The following is a 17677-nucleotide window of genomic DNA, read 5'->3' on the forward strand; positions in this document are numbered from 1 at the left end:
CGAAATTTGGAATATGGATGTTGAAATATGGGGTCAGACCAGTTCTGTCCTAATTTTGGATACAGAAATGTTGGGAGGTATATAAATCCTGTGGATTTGACCACATCCCATTTCCATAAGCAAAGCACAGTTTCTCCTGGATTTTGTTGCTGAGATCAACAGAGCAGACAATAAACAAGTGGTACTGTTGCTGCCATTCAAAAAAGCTTCAACTTCCCATATCGGGAGTCGAACGCAGGCCACCTGGGTAAAAACCAGGAATCCTACCCACTAGACCATATGGGACTTTTCCATTGACTGTTTCAGCATAGCAGCAGAACAAATATAACATGCTTTGCTTTAATGTATCTTAACTCTCTGTGTATTTCATATTTAACCAGGTGGTGACATGGAGTGGGTTTGGCATTGCCTATGATGACACTAATTTCATCATCATGCTCCAGACCACTCAGTGATCAGTGAGGTGGGCAATGTTTGATGATGTGATTTGCATCATCACGGCACGTCCCTGACCACTTGCAGATTTGTAAATGCCAATCCAGCAGGATAGGTAACAATGCAATAAATCCATGTGTGATGTCTGGAGGCCACTTTCCAAGTAGTGGATAAGGTTCTCATTTCCATTTTAATGAGTTGCAAAGAGCTATGGAAACTATCCCCAGTACCAGAACTCGTGTCTCTATCACCTGCCTCTGCACTGTACTTTAACAGAGCACTGAAACCATAATTGCCCTACTAGGGGCTCAGCAGCATGCAGGATGATTAACAGGCAGCAGAAATGAATACAAGTTACAGTTTCTCTGACTATTAAAGATAAACAGCATTGAGTCATGCATATTTCTGGTTAATTAATATGTCAGAAATTACCCTCTAAAATTATATGAAAAATTTTCCTTCGAGCCGGAGTTGAACCAACATCCCTACTGCACCATTAAAAAGTTGTGAACTTTCCCTGGAAACCCATTGATCCACAAGTTCAAGAGTTCTTTTTTTTCACATGAAGGATGTTATACATATAAAATAGGGTTGTCCCACTTGAAATTTGTAAGATGGATGTTGAAATATGGGGTCAGAGCAGTTCTGTCCTTATTTTGGATACAGAAATGTTGGGAGTTATATAAATCCTGTGGATTTGACCACATCCCATTTCCATAACCAAAGCACAGTTTCTCCTGGATTTTGTTGCTGAGATCAACAGAGCGGGCATTAAACAAGTGGTACTGTTGCTGCCATTCAAAAAAGCTTCAACTTCCCATACCGGGAGTTGAAACTGGGCCGCCTGGGTGAAAACCAGGAATCCTAAGCGCTAGACCATATGGGACTTTTCCATTGACTGTTTCAGCATAGCAGCAGAACAAATATAACATGCTTTGCTGTAATGTATCTTAACTCTGTGTATTTCATATTTAACCAGGTGGTGACATGGAGTGGGTTTGGCATGGCCTATGATGACACTAATTTCATCATCATGCTCCAGACCACTCAGTGATCAGTGAGGTGGGCAATGTTTGATGATGTGATTTGCATCATCACGGCACGTCCCTGACCACTTGCAGATTTGTAAATGCCAATCCAGCAGGATAGGTAACAATGCAATAAATCCATGTGTGATGTCTGGAGGCCACTTTCCAAGAAGTGGAAAAGGTTCTCATTTCCATTTTAATGAGTTGCAAAAAGCTATGGAAAGTATCCCCAGTAACAGAACTTTTGTCTCTATCACCTGCCTCTGCGCTGTACTTCAACAGAGCACAGAAACCATAATTGCCCTACTAGAGACTCAGCAGCATGCAGGATGATTAACAGGCAGCAGAAATGAACACAAGTTACAGTTTCTCTGACTATTAAAGATAAACAGCATGAGTCATGCATATTTCTGGGTATTTAATATGTTAGAAATTGCCCTCTAAAATAATATGAAAAACTTTCCTTCAAGCCGGAGTTGAACCAGTGACCTAAGGATTTCTGTACCAATTTCCTCTACAGTCCTCCACTCTACCAGCTGAGCTATCGAAGGATTGTGCTTTAGAGGACTTCTGATGTCATGTGCACTACATCTGACTGATTGAAAACATAAACAGAATTGAATTATCCTTAAAACAGAAAAATTGCTTGTCTAGATAAAGAGATCCACATTTTTATTTCTGGTCTACTTGCTCATCAAAAGTTGTAAAAATTGTCATGTTTAATAATTGGTAATACATCATTAAAAGTTTGATTTTTATTTGTTCATTTTGAATTAATTAGCTTCAGAAATAGTTGGGAAAACAGCTTCCTTAGATTTTCCAACTGCAGACGCCTTTACGTCAAGATTAAAAATGCTGGAAAATTTTCAACCTCTTCTGCGTTCTCCAATTTAGCTTGACTTTTTTAATTGATGAAAATTCCAGAAATTGTGGTGACAAATTGTCAAACTTTTGCCCAGTGAGACAAAAATGGATTTCTAGTCAATGGTCCACGCTGCCACCACTATTTCTCACAGTACTCTCTGTTTTTACAATGCATCTTCTATGGGTTCAGATCCATTTGATTTCAGAAGTAATATTGTATTTCAGTTCCCATCCGTGGTCTCTTAAACCTGTCCTTTGTATGCTGATTAAGGAAAGCGGAGAAATTCTGGGCACAGAAGCAGACATTATTGGTTTGTAAGCATTGGCGTAGTCTAGTTTCATTCAGAACATCCCTACTGCACCATTAAAAAGTTGTGAACTCTCCCTGGAAACCCATTGATCCACAAGTTCAAGAGTTCTTTTTTTTCACATGAAGGATGTGTTACATATAAAATAGGGTTGTCCCACTCGAAATTTGGAAGATGGATGTTGAAATATGGGGTCAGACCAGTTCTGTCCTAATTTTGGATACAGAAATGTTGGGAGGTATATAAATCCTGTGGATTTGACCACATCCCATTTCCATAACCAAAGCACAGTTTCTCCTGGATTTTGTTGCTGAGATCAACAGAGCATTAAACAAGTGGTACTGTTGCTGCCATTCAAAAAAGCGTCAACTTCCCATACCGGGAGTCGAACCCGGGCCGCCTGGGTGAAAACCAGGAATCCTAACCTCTAGACCATATGGGACTTTTCGGTTGAGTGCTTCAGCATAGCAGCAGAACAAATATATCATGCTTTGCTGTAATGTATCTTAACTCTCTGTGTATTTCATATTTAACCAGGTGGTGACATGGAGTGGGTTTGGCATGGCCTAAGATGACACTAATTTCATCATCACGCTCCAGACCACTCAGTGATCAGTTAGGTGGGCAATGTTTGATGATGTGATTTGCATCATCACGGCACGTCCCTGACCACTTGCAGATTTGTAAATGCCAATCCAGCAGGATAGGTAACAATGCAATAAATCCATGTGTGATGTCTGGAGGCCACTTTCCAAGAAGTGGAAAAGGTTCTCATTTCCATTTTAATGAGTTGCAAAGAGCTATGGAAAGTATCCCCAGTAACAGAACTCGTGTCTCTATCACCTGCCTCTGCACTGTACTTCAACAGAGCACAGAAACCATAATTGCCCTACTAGAGGCTCAGCAGCATGCAGGATGATTAACAGGCAGCAGAAATGAAAACAAGTTACAGTTTCTCTGACTATTAAAGATAAACAGCATGAGTCATGCATATTTCTGGGTATTTAATATGTCAGAAATTGCCCTCTAAAATGATATGAAAAACTTTCCTTCGAGCTGGAGTTGAACCAGCGACCTAAGGATTTCTGTACCAATTTCCTCTACAGTCCTCCGCTCTACCAGCTGAGCTATCGAAGGATTGTGCTTTAGAGAATTTCTGATGTCATGTGCACTACATCTGACTGAGTGAAAACACAAACAGAATTGAAATATCCATAAAACAGAAAAATTGCTTGTCTAGATAAAGAGATGCACATTTTTATTTCTGGTCTACTTGCTCATCAAAAGTTGTAAAAATTGTCATATTTAATAATTGGTAATACATCATTAAAAGTTTGATTTTTATTTGTTCATTTTGAATTAATTAGCTTCAGAAATAGTTGGGAAAACAGCTTCCTTAGATTTTCCAACTGCAGACGCCTTTACGTTAAGATTAAAAATGCTGGAAAATTTTCAACCTCTTCTGCGTTCTCCAATTTAGCTTGACTTTTTTAATTGATGAAAATTCCAGAAATTGTGGTGACAAATTGTCAAACTTTTGCCCAGTGAGACAAAAATGGGTTTCTAGTCAATGGTCCACGCTGCCACCACTATTTCTCACAGTACTCTCTGTTTTTACAATGCATCTTCTATGGGTTCAGATCCATGGGATTTCAGAAGTAATATTGTATTTCAGTTCCCATCCGTGGTCTCTTAAACCTGTCCTTTGTATGCTGATTAAGGAAAGCGGAGAAATTCTGGGCACAGAAGCAGACATTATTGGTTTGTAAGCATTGGCGTAGTCTAGTTTCATTCAGAACATCCCTACTGCACCATTAAAAAGTTGTGAACTCTCCCTGGAAACCCATTGATCCACAAGTTCAAGAGTTCTTTTTTTTCACATGAAGGATGTGTTACATATAAAATAGGGTTGTCCCACTCGAAATTTGGAAGATGGATGTTGAAATATGGGGTCAGACCAGTTCTGTCCTAATTTTGGATACAGAAATGTTGGGAGGTATATAAATCCTGTGGATTTGACCACATCCCATTTCCATAACCAAAGCACAGTTTCTCCTGGATTTTGTTGCTGAGATCAACAGAGCATTAAACAAGTGGTACTGTTGCTGCCATTCAAAAAAGCTTCAACTTCCCATACCGGGAGTCGAACCCGGGCCGCCTGGGTGAAAACCAGGAATCCTAACTGCTAGACCATATGGGACTTTTCTGTTGAGTGTTTCAGCATAGCAGCAGAACAAATATATCATGCTTTGCTGTAATGTATCTTAACTCTCTGTGTATTTCATATTTAACCAGGTGGTGACATGGAGTGGGTTTGGCATGGCCTAAGATGACACTAATTTCATCATCACGCTCCAGACCACTCAGTGATCAGTGAGGTGGGCAATGTTTGATGATGTGATTTGCATCATCACGGCACGTCCCTGACCACTTGCAGATTTGTAAATGCCAATCCAGCAGGATAGGTAACAATGCAATAAATCCATGTGTGATGTCTGTAGGCCACTTTCCAAGAAGTGGAAAAGGTTCTCATTTCCATTTTAATGAGTTGCAAAGAGCTATGGAAAGTATCCCCAGTAACAGAACTCGTGTCTCTATCACCTGCCTCTGCACTGTACTTCAACAGAGCACAGAAACCATAATTGCCCTACTAGAGGCTCAGCAGCATGCAGGATGATTAACAGGCAGCAGAAATGAAAACAAGTTACAGATTCTCTGACTATTAAAGATAAACAGCATGAGTCATGCATATTTCTGGGTATTTAATATGTCAGAAATTGCCCTCTAAAATGATATGAAAAACTTTCCTTCGAGCTGGAGTTGAACCAGCGACCTAAGGATTTCTGTACCAATTTCCTCTACAGTCCTCCGCTCTACCAGCTGAGCTATCGAAGGATTGTGCTCTAGAGGATTTCTGATGTCATGTGCACTACATCTGACTGAGTGAAAACATAAACAGAATTTAATTATCCATAAAACAGAAAAATTGCTTGTCTAGATAAAGAGATCCACATTTTTATTTCTGGTCTACTTGCTCATCAAAAGTTGTAAAAATTGTCATATTTAATAATTGGTAATACATCATTAAAAGTTTGATTTTTATTTGTTCATTTTGAATTAATTAGCTTCAGAAATAGTTGGGAAAACAGCTTCCTTAGATTTTCCAACTGCAGACGCCTTTACGTCAAGATTAAAAATGCTGGAAAATTTTCAACCTCTTCTGCGTTCTCCAATTTAGCTTGACTTTTTTAATTGATGAAAATTCCAGAAATTGTGGTGACAAATTGTCAAACTTTTGCCCAGTGAGACAAAAATGGATTTCTAGTCAATGGTCCACGCTGCCACCACTATTTCTCACAGTACTCTCTGTTTTTACAATGCATCTTCTATGGGTTCAGATCCATGGGATTTCAGAAGTAATATTGTATTTCAGTTCCCATCCGTGGTCTCTTAAACCTGTCCTTTGTATGCTGATTAAGGAAAGCGGAAAAATTCTGGGCACAGAAGCAGACATTATTGGTTTGTAAGCATTTGCGTAGTCTAGTTTCATTCAGAACATACCTACTGCACCATTAAAAAGTTGTGAACTCTCCCTGGAAACCCATTGATCCACAAGTTCAAGAGTTCTTTTTTTTCACATGAAGGATGTGTTACATATAAAATAGGGTTGTCCCACTCGAAATTTGGAAGATGGATGTTGAAATATGGGGTCAGACCAGTTCTGTCCTAATTTTGGATACAGAAATGTTGGGAGGTATATAAATACTGTGGATTTCACCACATCCCATTTATATAACCAAAGCACAGTTTCTCCTGGATTTTGTTGCTGAGATCAACAGAGCATTAAACAGGTGATACTGTTGCTGCCATTCAAAAAAGCTTCAACTTCCCATACCGGGAGTCGAACCCGGGCCGCCTGGGTGAAAACCAGGAATCCAAACTGCTAGACCATATGGGACTTTTCCGTTGAGTGTTTCAGCATAGCAGCAGAACAAATATATCATGCTTTGCTGTAATGTATCTTAACTCTCTGTGTATTTTATATTTAACCAGGTGGTGACATGGAGTGGGTTTGGCATGGCCTAAGATGACACTAATTTCATCATCACGCTCCAGACCACTCAGTGATCAGTGAGGTGGGCAATGTTTGATGATGTGATTTGCATCATCACGGCACGTCCCTGACCACTTGCAGATTTGTAAATGCCAATCCAGCAGGATAGGTAACAATGCAATAAATCCATGTGTGATGTCTGTAGGCCACTTTCCAAGAAGTGGAAAAGGTTCTCATTTCCATTTTAATGAGTTGCAAAGAGCTATGGAAAGTATCCCCAGTAACAGAACTCGTGTCTCTATCACCTGCCTCTGCACTGTACTTCAACAGAGCACAGAAACCATAATTGCCCTACTAGAGGCTCAGCAGCATGCAGGATGATTAACAGGCAGCAGAAATGAAAACAAGTTACAGTTTCTCTGACTATTAAAGATAAACAGCATGAGTCATGCATATTTCTGGGTATTTAATATGTCAGAAATTGCCCTCTAAAATTATATGAAAACTTTCCTTCGAGCCGGAGCTGAACCAGCGACCTAAGGATTTCTGTACCAATTTCCTCTACAGTCCTCCGCTCTACCAGCTGAGCTATCGAAGGATTGTGCTTTAGAGGATTTCTGATGTCATGTGCACTACATCTGACTGAGTGAAAACATAAACAGAATTGAATTATCCATAAAATAGAAAAATTGCTTGTCTAGATAAAGAGATCCACATTTTTATTTCTGGTCTACTTGCTCATCAAAAGTTGTAAAAATTGTCATATTTAATAATTGGTAATACATCATTAAAAGTTTGATTTTTATTTGTTCATTTTGAATTAATTAGCTTCAGAAATAGTTGGGAAAACAGCTTCCTTAGATTTTCCAACTGCAGACGCCTTTACGTTAAGATTAAAAATGCTGGAAAATTTTCAACCTCTTCTGCGTTCTCCAATTTAGCTTGACTTTTTTAATTGATGAAAATTTCAGAAATTGTGGTGACAAATTGTCAAACTTTTGCCCAGTGAGACAAAAATGGATTTCTAGTCAATGGTCCACGCTGCCACCACTATTTCTCACAGTACTCTCTGTTTTTACAATGCATCTTCTATGGGTTCAGATCCATGGGATTTCAGAAGTAATATTGTATTTCAGTTCCCATCCGTGGTGTCTTAAACCTGTCCTTTGTATGCTGATTAAGGAAAGTGGAGAAATTCTGGGCACAGAAGCAGACATTATTGGTTTGTAAGCATTTGCGTAGTCTAGTTTCATTCAGAACATCCCTACTGCACCATTAAAAAGTTGTGAACTCTCCCTGGAAACCCATTGATCCACAAGTTCAAGAGTTCTTTTTTTTCACATGAAGGATGTGTTACATATAAAATAGGGTTGTCCCACTCGAAATTTGGAAGATGGATGTTGAAATATGGGGTCAGACCAGTTCTGTCCTAATTTTGGATACAGAAATGTTGGGAGGTATATAAATACTGTGGATTTCACCACATCCCATTTATATAACCAAAGCACAGTTTCTCCTGGATTTTGTTGCTGAGATCAACAGAGCATTAAACAAGTGCTACTGTTGCTGCCATTCAAAAAAGCTTCAACTTCCCATACCGGGAGTCGAACCCGGGCCGCCTGGGTGAAAACCAGGAATCCAAACTGCTAGAAAATATGGGACTTTTCCGTTGAGTGTTTCAGCATAGCAGCAGAACAAATATATCATGCTTTGCTGTAATGTATCTTAACTCTCTGTGTATTTTATATTTAACCAGGTGGTGACATGGAGTAGGTTTGGCATGGCCTAAGATGACACTAATTTCATCATCACGCTCCAGACCACTCAGTGATCAGTGAGGTGGGCAATGTTTGATGATGTGATTTGCATCATCACGGCACGTCCCTGACCACTTGCAGATTTGTAAATGCCAATCCAGCAGCATAGGTAACAATGCAATAAATAGATGTGAGATGTCTGTAGGCCACTTTCCAAGAAGTGGAAAAGGTTCTCATTTCCATTTTAATGAGTTGCAAAGAGCTATGGAAAGTATCCCCAGTAACAGAACTCGTGTCTCTATCACCTGCCTCTGCACTGTACTTCAACAGAGCACAGAAACCATAATTGCCCTACTAGAGGCTCAGCAGCATGCAGGATGATTAACAGGCAGCAGAAATGAAAACAAGTTACAGTTTCTCTGACTATTAAAGATAAACAGCATGAGTCATGCATATTTCTGGGTATTTAATATGTCAGAAATTGCCCTCTAAAATTATATGAAAACTTTCCTTCGAGCCGGAGCTGAACCAGCGACCTAAGGATTTCTGTACCAATTTCCTCTACAGTCCTCCGCTCTACCAGCTGAGCTATCGAAGGATTGTGCTTTAGAGGATTTCTGATGTCATGTGCACTACATCTGACTGAGTGAAAACATAAACAGAATTGAATTATCCATAAAACAGAAAAATTGCTTGTTTAGATAAAGAGATCCACATTTTTATTTCTGGTCTACTTGCTCATCAAAAGTTGTAAAAATTGTCATATTTAATAATTGGTAAAACATCATTAAAAGTTTGATTTTTATTTGTTCATTTTGAATTAATTAGCTTCAGAAATAGTTGGGAAAACAGCTTCCTTAGATTTTCCAACTGCAGACGCCTTTACGTCAAGATTAAAAATGCTGGAAAATTTTCAACCTCTTCTGCGTTCTCCAATTTAGCTTGACTTTTTTAATTGATGAAAATTCCAGAAATTGTGGTGACAAATTGTCAAACTTTTGCCCAGTGAGACAAAAATGGATTTCTAGTCAATGGTCCACGCTGCCACCACTATTTCTCACAGTACTCTCTGTTTTTACAATGCATCTTCTATGGGTTCAGATCCATGGGATTTCAGAAGTAATATTGTATTTCAGTTCCCATCCGTGGTCTCTTAAACCTGTCCTTTGTATGCTGATTAAGGAAAGCGGAAAAATTCTGGGCACAGAAGCAGACATTATTGGTTTGTAAGCATTTGCATAGTCTAGTTTCATTCAGAACATCCCTACTGCACCATTAAAAAGTTGTGAACTCTCCCTGGAAACCCATTGATCCACAAGTTCAAGAGTTCTTTTTTTTCACATGAAGGATGTGTTACATATAAAATAGGGTTGTCCCACTCGAAATTTGGAAGATGGATGTTGAAATATGGGGTCAGACCAGTTCTGTCCTAATTTTGGATACAGAAATGTTGGGAGGTATATAAATACTGTGGATTTCACCACATCCCATTTCCATAACCAAAGCACAGTTTCTCCTGGATTTTGTTGCTGAGATCAACAGAGCATTAAACAAGTGGTACTGTTGCTGCCATTCAAAAAAGCGTCAACTTCCCATACTGGGAGTCGAACCCGGGCCACCTGGGTGAAAACCAGGAATACTAACCGCTAGACCATATGGGACTTTTCAGTTGAGTGTTTCAGCATAGCAGCAGAACAAATATATCATGCTTTGCTGTAATGTATCTTAACTCTCTGTGTATTTCATATTTAACCAGGTGGTGACATGGAGTGGGTTTGGCATGGCCTAAGATGACACTAATTTCATCATCACGCTCCAGACCACTCAGTGATCAGTTAGGTGGGCAATGTTTGATGATGTGATTTGCATCATCACGGCATGTCCCTGACCACTTGCAGATTTGTAAATGCCAATCCAGCAGGATAGGTAACAATGCAATAAATCCATGTGTGATGTCTGTAGGCCACTTTCCAAGAAGTGGAAAAGGTTCTCATTTCCATTTTAATGAGTTGCAAAGAGCTATGGAAAGTATCCCTAGTAACAGAACTCGTGTCTCTATCACCTGCCTCTGCACTGTACTTCAACAGAGCACAGAAACCATAATTGCCCTACTAGAGGCTCAGCAGCATGCAGGATGATTAACAGGCAGCAGAAATGAAAACAAGTTACAGTTTCTCTGACTATTAAAGATAAACAGCATGAGTCGTGCATATTTCTGGGTATTTAATATGTCAGAAATTGCCCTCTAAAATTATATGAAAAACTTTCCTTTGAGGTGGAGTTGAACCAGCGACCTAAGGATTTCTGTACCAATTTCCTCTACATTCCTCTGCTCTACCAGCTGAGCTATTGAAGGATTGTGCTTTAGAGAGTTTCTGATGTCATGTGCACTACATCTGACTGAGTGAAAACACAAACAGAATTGAATATTCCATAAAACAGAAAAATTGCTTGTCTAGATAAAGAGATCCACATTTTTATTTCTGGTCTACTTGCTCATCAAAAGTTGTAAAAATTGTCATATTTAATAATTGGTAATACATCATTAAAAGTTTGATTTTTATTTGTTCATTTTGAATTAATTAGCTTCAGAAATAGTTGGGAAAACAGCTTCCTTAGATTTTCCAACTGCAGACGCCTTTACGTCAAGATTAAAAATGCTGGAAAATTTTCAACCTCTTCTGCGTTCTCCAATTTAGCTTGCCTTTTTTAATTGATGAAAATTCCAGAAATTGTGGTGACAAATTGTCAAACTTTTGCCCAGTGAGACAAAAATGGATTTCTAGTCAATGGTCCACGCTGCCACCACTATTTCTCACAGTACTCTCTGTTTTCACAATGCATCTTCTATGGGTTCAGATCCATGGGATTTCAGAAGTAATATTGTATTTCAGTTCCCATCCGTGGTGTCTTAAACCTGTCCTTTGTATGCTGATTAAGGAAAGCGGAGAAATTCTGGGCACAGAAGCAGACATTATTGGTTTGTAAGCATTTGCGTAGTCTAGTTTCATTCAGAACATCCCTACTGCACCATTAAAAAGTTGTGAACTCTCCCTGGAAACCCATTGATCCACAAGTTCAAGAGTTCTTTTTTTTCACATGAAGGATGTGTTACATATAAAATAGGGTTGTCCCACTCGAAATTTGGAAGATGGATGTTGAAATATGGGGTCAGACCAGATCTGTCCTAATTTTGGATACAGAAATGTTGGGAGGTATATAAATACTGTGGATTTGACCACATCCCATTTCCATAACCAAAGCACAGTTTCTCCTGGATTTTGTTGCTGAGATCAACAGAGCATTATACAAGTGGTACTGTTGCTGCCATTCAAAAAAGCTTCCACTTCCCTTACCAGGAGTCAAACCCGGGCCGCCTGGGTGAAAGCCAGGAATCCTAACTGCTAGACCATATGGGACTTTTCCGTTGAGTGTTTCAGCATAGCAGCAGAACAAATATATCATGCTTTGCTGTAATGTATCTTAACTCTCTGTGTATTTCATATTTAACCAGGTGGTGACATGGAGTGGGTTTGGCATGGCCTAAGATGACACTAATTTCATCATCACGCTCCAGACCACTCAGTGATCAGTGAGGTGGGCAATGTTTGATGATGTGATTTGCATCATCACGGCACGTCCCTGACCACTTGCAGATTTGTAAATGCCAATCCAGCAGGATAGGTAACAATGCAATAAATCAATGTGTGATGTCTGGAGGCCACTTTCCAAGAAGTGGAAAAGGTTCTCATTTCTATTTTAATGAGTTGCAAAGAGCTATGGAAAGTATCCCCAGTAACAGAACTCGTGTCTCTATCACCTGCCTCTGCACTGTACTTCAACAGAGCACAGAAACCATAATTGCCCTACTAGAGGCTCAGCAGCATGCAGGATGATTAACAGGCAGCAGATATGAAAACAAGTTACAGTTTCTCTGACTATTAAAGATAAACAGCATGAGTCATGCATATTTCTGGGTATTTAATATGTCAGAAATTGCCCTCTAAAATGATATGAAAAACTTTCCTTTGAGCCGGAGTTGAACCAGCGACCTAAGGATTTCTGTACCAATTTCCTCTACAGTCCTCCGCTCTACCAGCTGAGCTATCGAAGGATTGTGCTTTAGAGAATTTCTGATGTCATGTGCACTACATCTGACTGAGTGAAAACACAAACAGAATTGAAATATACATAAAACAGAAAAATTGCTTGTCTAGATAAAGTGATCCACATTTTTATTTCTGGTCTACTTGCTCATCAAAAGTTGTAAAAATTGTCATATTTAATAATTGGTAATACATCATTAAAAGTTTGATTTTTATTTGTTCATTTTGAATTAATTAGCTTCAGAAATAGTTGGGAAAACAGCTTCCTTAGATTTTCCAACTGCAGACGCCTTTACGTCAAGATTAAAAATGCTGGAAAATTTTCAACCTTTTCTGCGTTCTCCAATTTAGCTTGACTTTTTTAATTGATGAAAATTCCAGAAATTGTGGTGACAAATTGTCAAACTTTTGCCCAGTGAGACAAAAATAGATTTCTAGTCAATGGTCCACGCTGCCACCACTATTTCTCACAGTACTCTCTGTTTTTACAATGCATCTTCTATGGGTTCAGATCCATGGGATTTCAGAAGTAATATTGTATTTCAGTTCCCATCCGTGGTGTCTTAAACCTGTCCTTTGTATGCTGATTAAGGAAAGCGGAGAAATTCTGGGCACAGTAGCAGACATTATTGGTTTATAAGCATTTGCGTAGTCTAGTTTCATTCAGAACATCCCTACTGCACCATTAAAAAGTTGTGAACTCTCCCTGGAAACCCATTGATCCACAAGTTCAAGAGTTCTTTTTTTTCACATGAAGGATGTGTTACATATAAAATAGGGTTGTCCCACTCGAAATTTGGAAGATGGATGTTGAAATATGGGGTCAGACCAGTTCTGTCCTAATTTTGGATACAGAAATGTTGGGAGGTATATAAATACTGTGGATTTTACCACATCCCATTTCCATAACCAAAGCACAGTTTCTCCTGGATTTTGTTGCTGAGATCAACAGAGCATTAAACAAGTGGTACTGTTGCTGCCATTCAAAAAAGCTTCAACTTCCCATACTGGGAGTCGAACCCGGGCCACCTGGGTGAAAACCAGGAATCCTAACTGCTAGACCATATGGGACTTTTCTGTTGAGTGTTTCAGCATAGCAGCAGAACAAATATATCATGCTTTGCTGTAATGTATCTTAACTCTCTGTGTATTTCATATTTAACCAGGTGGTGACATGGAGTGGGTTTGGCATGGCCTAAGATGACACTAATTTCATCATCACGCTCCAGACCACTCAGTGATCAGTGAGGTGGGCAATGTTTGATGATGTGATTTGCATCATCACGGCACATCCCTGACCACTTGCAGATTTGTAAATGCCAATCCAGCAGGATAGGTAACAATGCAATAAATCCATGTGTGATGTCTGTAGGCCACTTTCCAAGAAGTGGAAAAGGTTCTCATTTCCATTTTAATGAGTTGCAAAGAGCTATGGAAAGTATCCCCAGTAACAGAACTCGTGTCTCTATCACCTGCCTCTGCACTGTACTTCAACAGAGCACAGAAACCATAATTGCCCTATTAGAGGCTCAGCAGCATGCAGGATGATTAACAGGCAGCAGAAATGAAAACAAGTTACAGTTTCTCTGACTATTAAAGATAAACAGCATGAGTCATGCATATTTCTGGGTATTTAATATGTCAGAAATTGCCTTCTAAAATGATATGAAAAACTTTCCTTCGAGCTGGAGTTGAACCAGCGACCTAAGGATTTCTGTACCAATTTCCTCTACAGTCCTCCGCTCTACCAGCTGAGCTATCGAAGGATTGTGCTTTAGAGGATTTCTGATGTCATGTGCACTACATCTGACTGAGTGAAAACACAAACAAAATTGAATTATCCATAAAACAGAAAAATTGCTTGTCTAGATAAAGAGATCCACATTTTTATTTCTGGTCTACTTGCTCATCAAAAGTTGTAAAAATTGTCATATTTAATAATTGGTAATACATCATTAAAAGTTTTATTTTTATTTGTTCATTTTGAATTAATTAGCTTCAGAAATAGTTGGGAAAACAGCTTCCTTAGATTTTCCAACTGCAGACGCCTTTACGTCAAGATTAAAAATGCTGGAAAATTTTCAACCTCTTCTGCATTCTCCAATTTAGCTTGACTTTTTTAATTGATGAAAATTCCAGAAATTGTGGTGACAAATTGTCAAACTTTTGCCCAGTGAGACAAAAATGGATTTCTAGTCAATGGTCCACGCTGCCACCACTATTTCTCACAGTACTCTCTGTTTTTACATTGCATCTTCTATGTGTTCAGATCCATGGGATTTCAGAAGTAATATTGTATTTCAGTTCACATCCGTAGTCTCTTAAACCTGTCTTTTATATGCTGATTAAGGAAAGAGGAGAAATTCTGGGCACAGAAGCAGACATTATTGGTTAATAAGCATTTGCGTAGTCTAGTTTTATTCAGAACATCCCTACTGCACCATTAAAAAGTTGTGAACTCTCCCTGGAAACCCATTGATCCACAAGTTCAAGAGTTCTTTTTTTTCACATGAAGGATGTGTTACATATAAAATAGGGTTGTCCCACTCGAAATTTGGAAGATGGATGTTGAAATATGGGGTCAGACCAGTTCTGTCCTAATTTTGGATACAGAAATGTTGGGAGGTATATAAATCCTGTGGATTTGACTACATCCCATTTCCATAACCAAAGCACAGTTTCTCCTGGATTTTGTTGCTGAGATCAACAGAGCAGGCATTAAACAAGTGGTACTGTTGCTGCCATTCAAAAAAGCTTCAACTTCCCATACCGGAAGTCAAACCCGGGCCGCCTGGGTGAAAACCAGGAATCCTAACCGCTAGACCATATGGGACTTTTCCATTGAGTGTTTCAGCATAGCAGCAGAACAAATATATCATGCTTTGCTGTAATGTATCTTAACTCTCTGTGTATTACATATTTAACCAGGTGGTGACATGGAGTGGGTTTGGCATGGCCTATGATGACACTAATTTCATCATCACGCTCCAGACCACTCAGTGATCAGTGAGGTGGGCAATGTTTGATGATGTGATTTGCATCATCACGGCACGTCCCTGACCACTTGCAGATTTGTAAATGCCAATCCAGCAGGATAGGTAACAATGCAATAAATCCATGTGTGATGTCTGGAGGCCACTTTCCAAGAAGTGGAAAAGGTTCTCATTTCCATTTTAATGAGTTGCAAAGAGCTATGGAAAGTATTCCCAGTAACAGAACTCGTGTCTCTATCACCTGCCTCTGCACTGTACTTCAACAGAGCACAGAAACCATAATTGCCCTACTAGAGGCTCAGCAGCATGCAGGATGATTAACAGGCAGCAGAAATGAAAACAAGTTACAGTTTCTCTGACTATTAAAGATAAACAGCATGAGTCATGCATATTTCTGGGTATTTAATATGTCAGAAATTGCCCTCTAAAATTATATGAAAACTTTCCTTCGAGCCGGAGTTGAACCAGCGACCTAAGGATTTCTGTACCAATTTCCTCTACAGTCCTCCACTCTACCAGCTGAGCTATCAAAGGATTGTGCTTTAGAGGACTTCTGATGTCATGTGCACTACATCTGACTGAGTGAAAACACAAACAGAATTGAATTATCCTTAAAACAGAAAAATTGCTTGTCTAGATAAAGAGATCCACATTTTTATTTCTTGTCTACTTGCTCATCAAAAGTTGTAAAAATTGTCATGTTTAATAATTGGTAATACATCATTAAAAGTTTTATTTTTATTTGTTCATTTTGAATTAATTAGCTTCAGAAATAGTTGGGAAAACAGCTTCCTTAGATTTTCCAACTGCAGACGCCTTTATGTCAAGATTAAAAATGCTGGAAAATTTTCAACCTATCTGCATTCTCCAATTTAGCTTGACTTTTTTAATTGATGAAAATTCCAGAAATTGTGGTGACAAATTGTCAAACTTTTGCCCAGTGAGACAAAAATGGATTTCTAGTCAATGATCCACGCTGCCACCACTATTTCTCACAGTACTCTCTGTTTTTACAATGCATTTTCTATGGGTTCAGATCTATGGGATTTCAGAAGTAATATTGTATTTCAGTTCACATCCGTGGTCTCTTAAACCTGTCCTTTGTATGCTTATTAAGGAAAGCGGAGAAATTCTGGGCACAGAAGCAGACATTATTGGTTTGTAAGCATTTGCGTAGTCTAGTTTCATTCAGAACATCCCTACTGCACCATTAAAAAGTTGTGAACTCTCCCTGGAAACCCATTGATCCACAAGTTCAAGAGTTCTTTTTTTTCACATGAAGGATGTGTTACATATAAAATAGGGTTTTCCCACTCAAAATTTGGAAGATGGATGTTGAAATATGGGGTCAGACCAGTTCTGCCCTAATTTTGGATACAGAAATGTTGGGAGGTATATAAATCCTGTGGATTTGACCACATCCCATTTCCATAACCAAAGCACAGTTTCTCCTGGATTTTGTTGCTGAGATAAACAGAGCAGGCATTAAACAAGTGGTACTGTTGCTGCCATTCAAAAAAGCTTCAACTTCCCATACCGGGAGTCGAACCCGGGCCACCTGGGTGAAAACCAGGAATCCTAACTGCTAGACCATATGGGACTTTTCCATTGAGTGTTTCAGCATAACAGCACAACAAATATATCATGCTTTGCTGTAATGTATCTTAACTCTCTGTGTATTACATATTTAACCAGGTGGTGACATGGAGTGGGTTTGGCATGGCCTATGATGACACTAATTTCATCATCACGCTCCAGACCACTCAGTGATCAGTGAGGTGGGCAATGTTTGATGATGTGATTTGCATCATCACGGCACGTCCCTGACCATTTGCAGATTTGTAAATGCCAATCCAGCAGGATAGGTAACAATGCAATAAATCCATGTGTGATGTCTGGAGGCCACTTTCCAAGAAGTGGAAAAGGTTCTCATTTCCATTTTAATGAGTTGCAAAGAGCTATGGAAAGTATCCCCAGTAACAGAACTCGTGTCTCTATCACCTGCCTCTGCACTGTACTTCAACAGAGCACAGAAACCATAATTGCCCTACTAGAGGCTCAGCAGCATGCAGGATGATTAACAGGCAGCAGAAATGAACACAAGTTACGGATGACATTATGGAATTTCATCT

The 17677-nt window shown here is 39.2% G+C and overlaps 7 non-coding genes across 7 annotated transcripts; all 7 read right to left on the reverse strand.

The window, feature by feature from the left end:
- Nucleotides 1-3005: 3005 nt before the first annotated feature.
- TRNAE-UUC (transfer RNA glutamic acid (anticodon UUC)) lies at nucleotides 3006-3077 on the reverse strand. The gene has a single exon. It is a non-coding gene; the product is annotated as a tRNA-Glu (tRNA).
- Nucleotides 3078-3682: 605 nt separating this feature from the next.
- TRNAY-GUA (transfer RNA tyrosine (anticodon GUA)) lies at nucleotides 3683-3772 on the reverse strand. The gene is given in 2 exon segments: nucleotides 3683-3718; nucleotides 3736-3772. It is a non-coding gene; the product is annotated as a tRNA-Tyr (tRNA).
- Nucleotides 3773-4763: 991 nt separating this feature from the next.
- Nucleotides 4764-4835, reverse strand: TRNAE-UUC (transfer RNA glutamic acid (anticodon UUC)). The gene has a single exon. It is a non-coding gene; the product is annotated as a tRNA-Glu (tRNA).
- A 605-nt stretch (nucleotides 4836-5440) lies between these two features.
- On the reverse strand, nucleotides 5441-5530 carry TRNAY-GUA (transfer RNA tyrosine (anticodon GUA)). Its single transcript is given in 2 exon segments — nucleotides 5441-5476; nucleotides 5494-5530. It is a non-coding gene; the product is annotated as a tRNA-Tyr (tRNA).
- Nucleotides 5531-14228: 8698 nt separating this feature from the next.
- On the reverse strand, nucleotides 14229-14318 carry TRNAY-GUA (transfer RNA tyrosine (anticodon GUA)). Its single transcript is given in 2 exon segments — nucleotides 14229-14264; nucleotides 14282-14318. It is a non-coding gene; the product is annotated as a tRNA-Tyr (tRNA).
- Nucleotides 14319-15989: 1671 nt separating this feature from the next.
- Nucleotides 15990-16079, reverse strand: TRNAY-GUA (transfer RNA tyrosine (anticodon GUA)). The gene is given in 2 exon segments: nucleotides 15990-16025; nucleotides 16043-16079. It is a non-coding gene; the product is annotated as a tRNA-Tyr (tRNA).
- Nucleotides 16080-17073: 994 nt separating this feature from the next.
- TRNAE-UUC (transfer RNA glutamic acid (anticodon UUC)) lies at nucleotides 17074-17145 on the reverse strand. Its single transcript has one exon. It is a non-coding gene; the product is annotated as a tRNA-Glu (tRNA).
- Between the last annotated feature and the right edge of the window lie 532 nt (nucleotides 17146-17677).

Source organism: Mixophyes fleayi, chromosome 3 (genome assembly GCF_038048845.1).
Source record: "Mixophyes fleayi isolate aMixFle1 chromosome 3, aMixFle1.hap1, whole genome shotgun sequence".
NCBI classification, from domain to species: Eukaryota; Metazoa; Chordata; class Amphibia; order Anura; family Limnodynastidae; genus Mixophyes; species Mixophyes fleayi.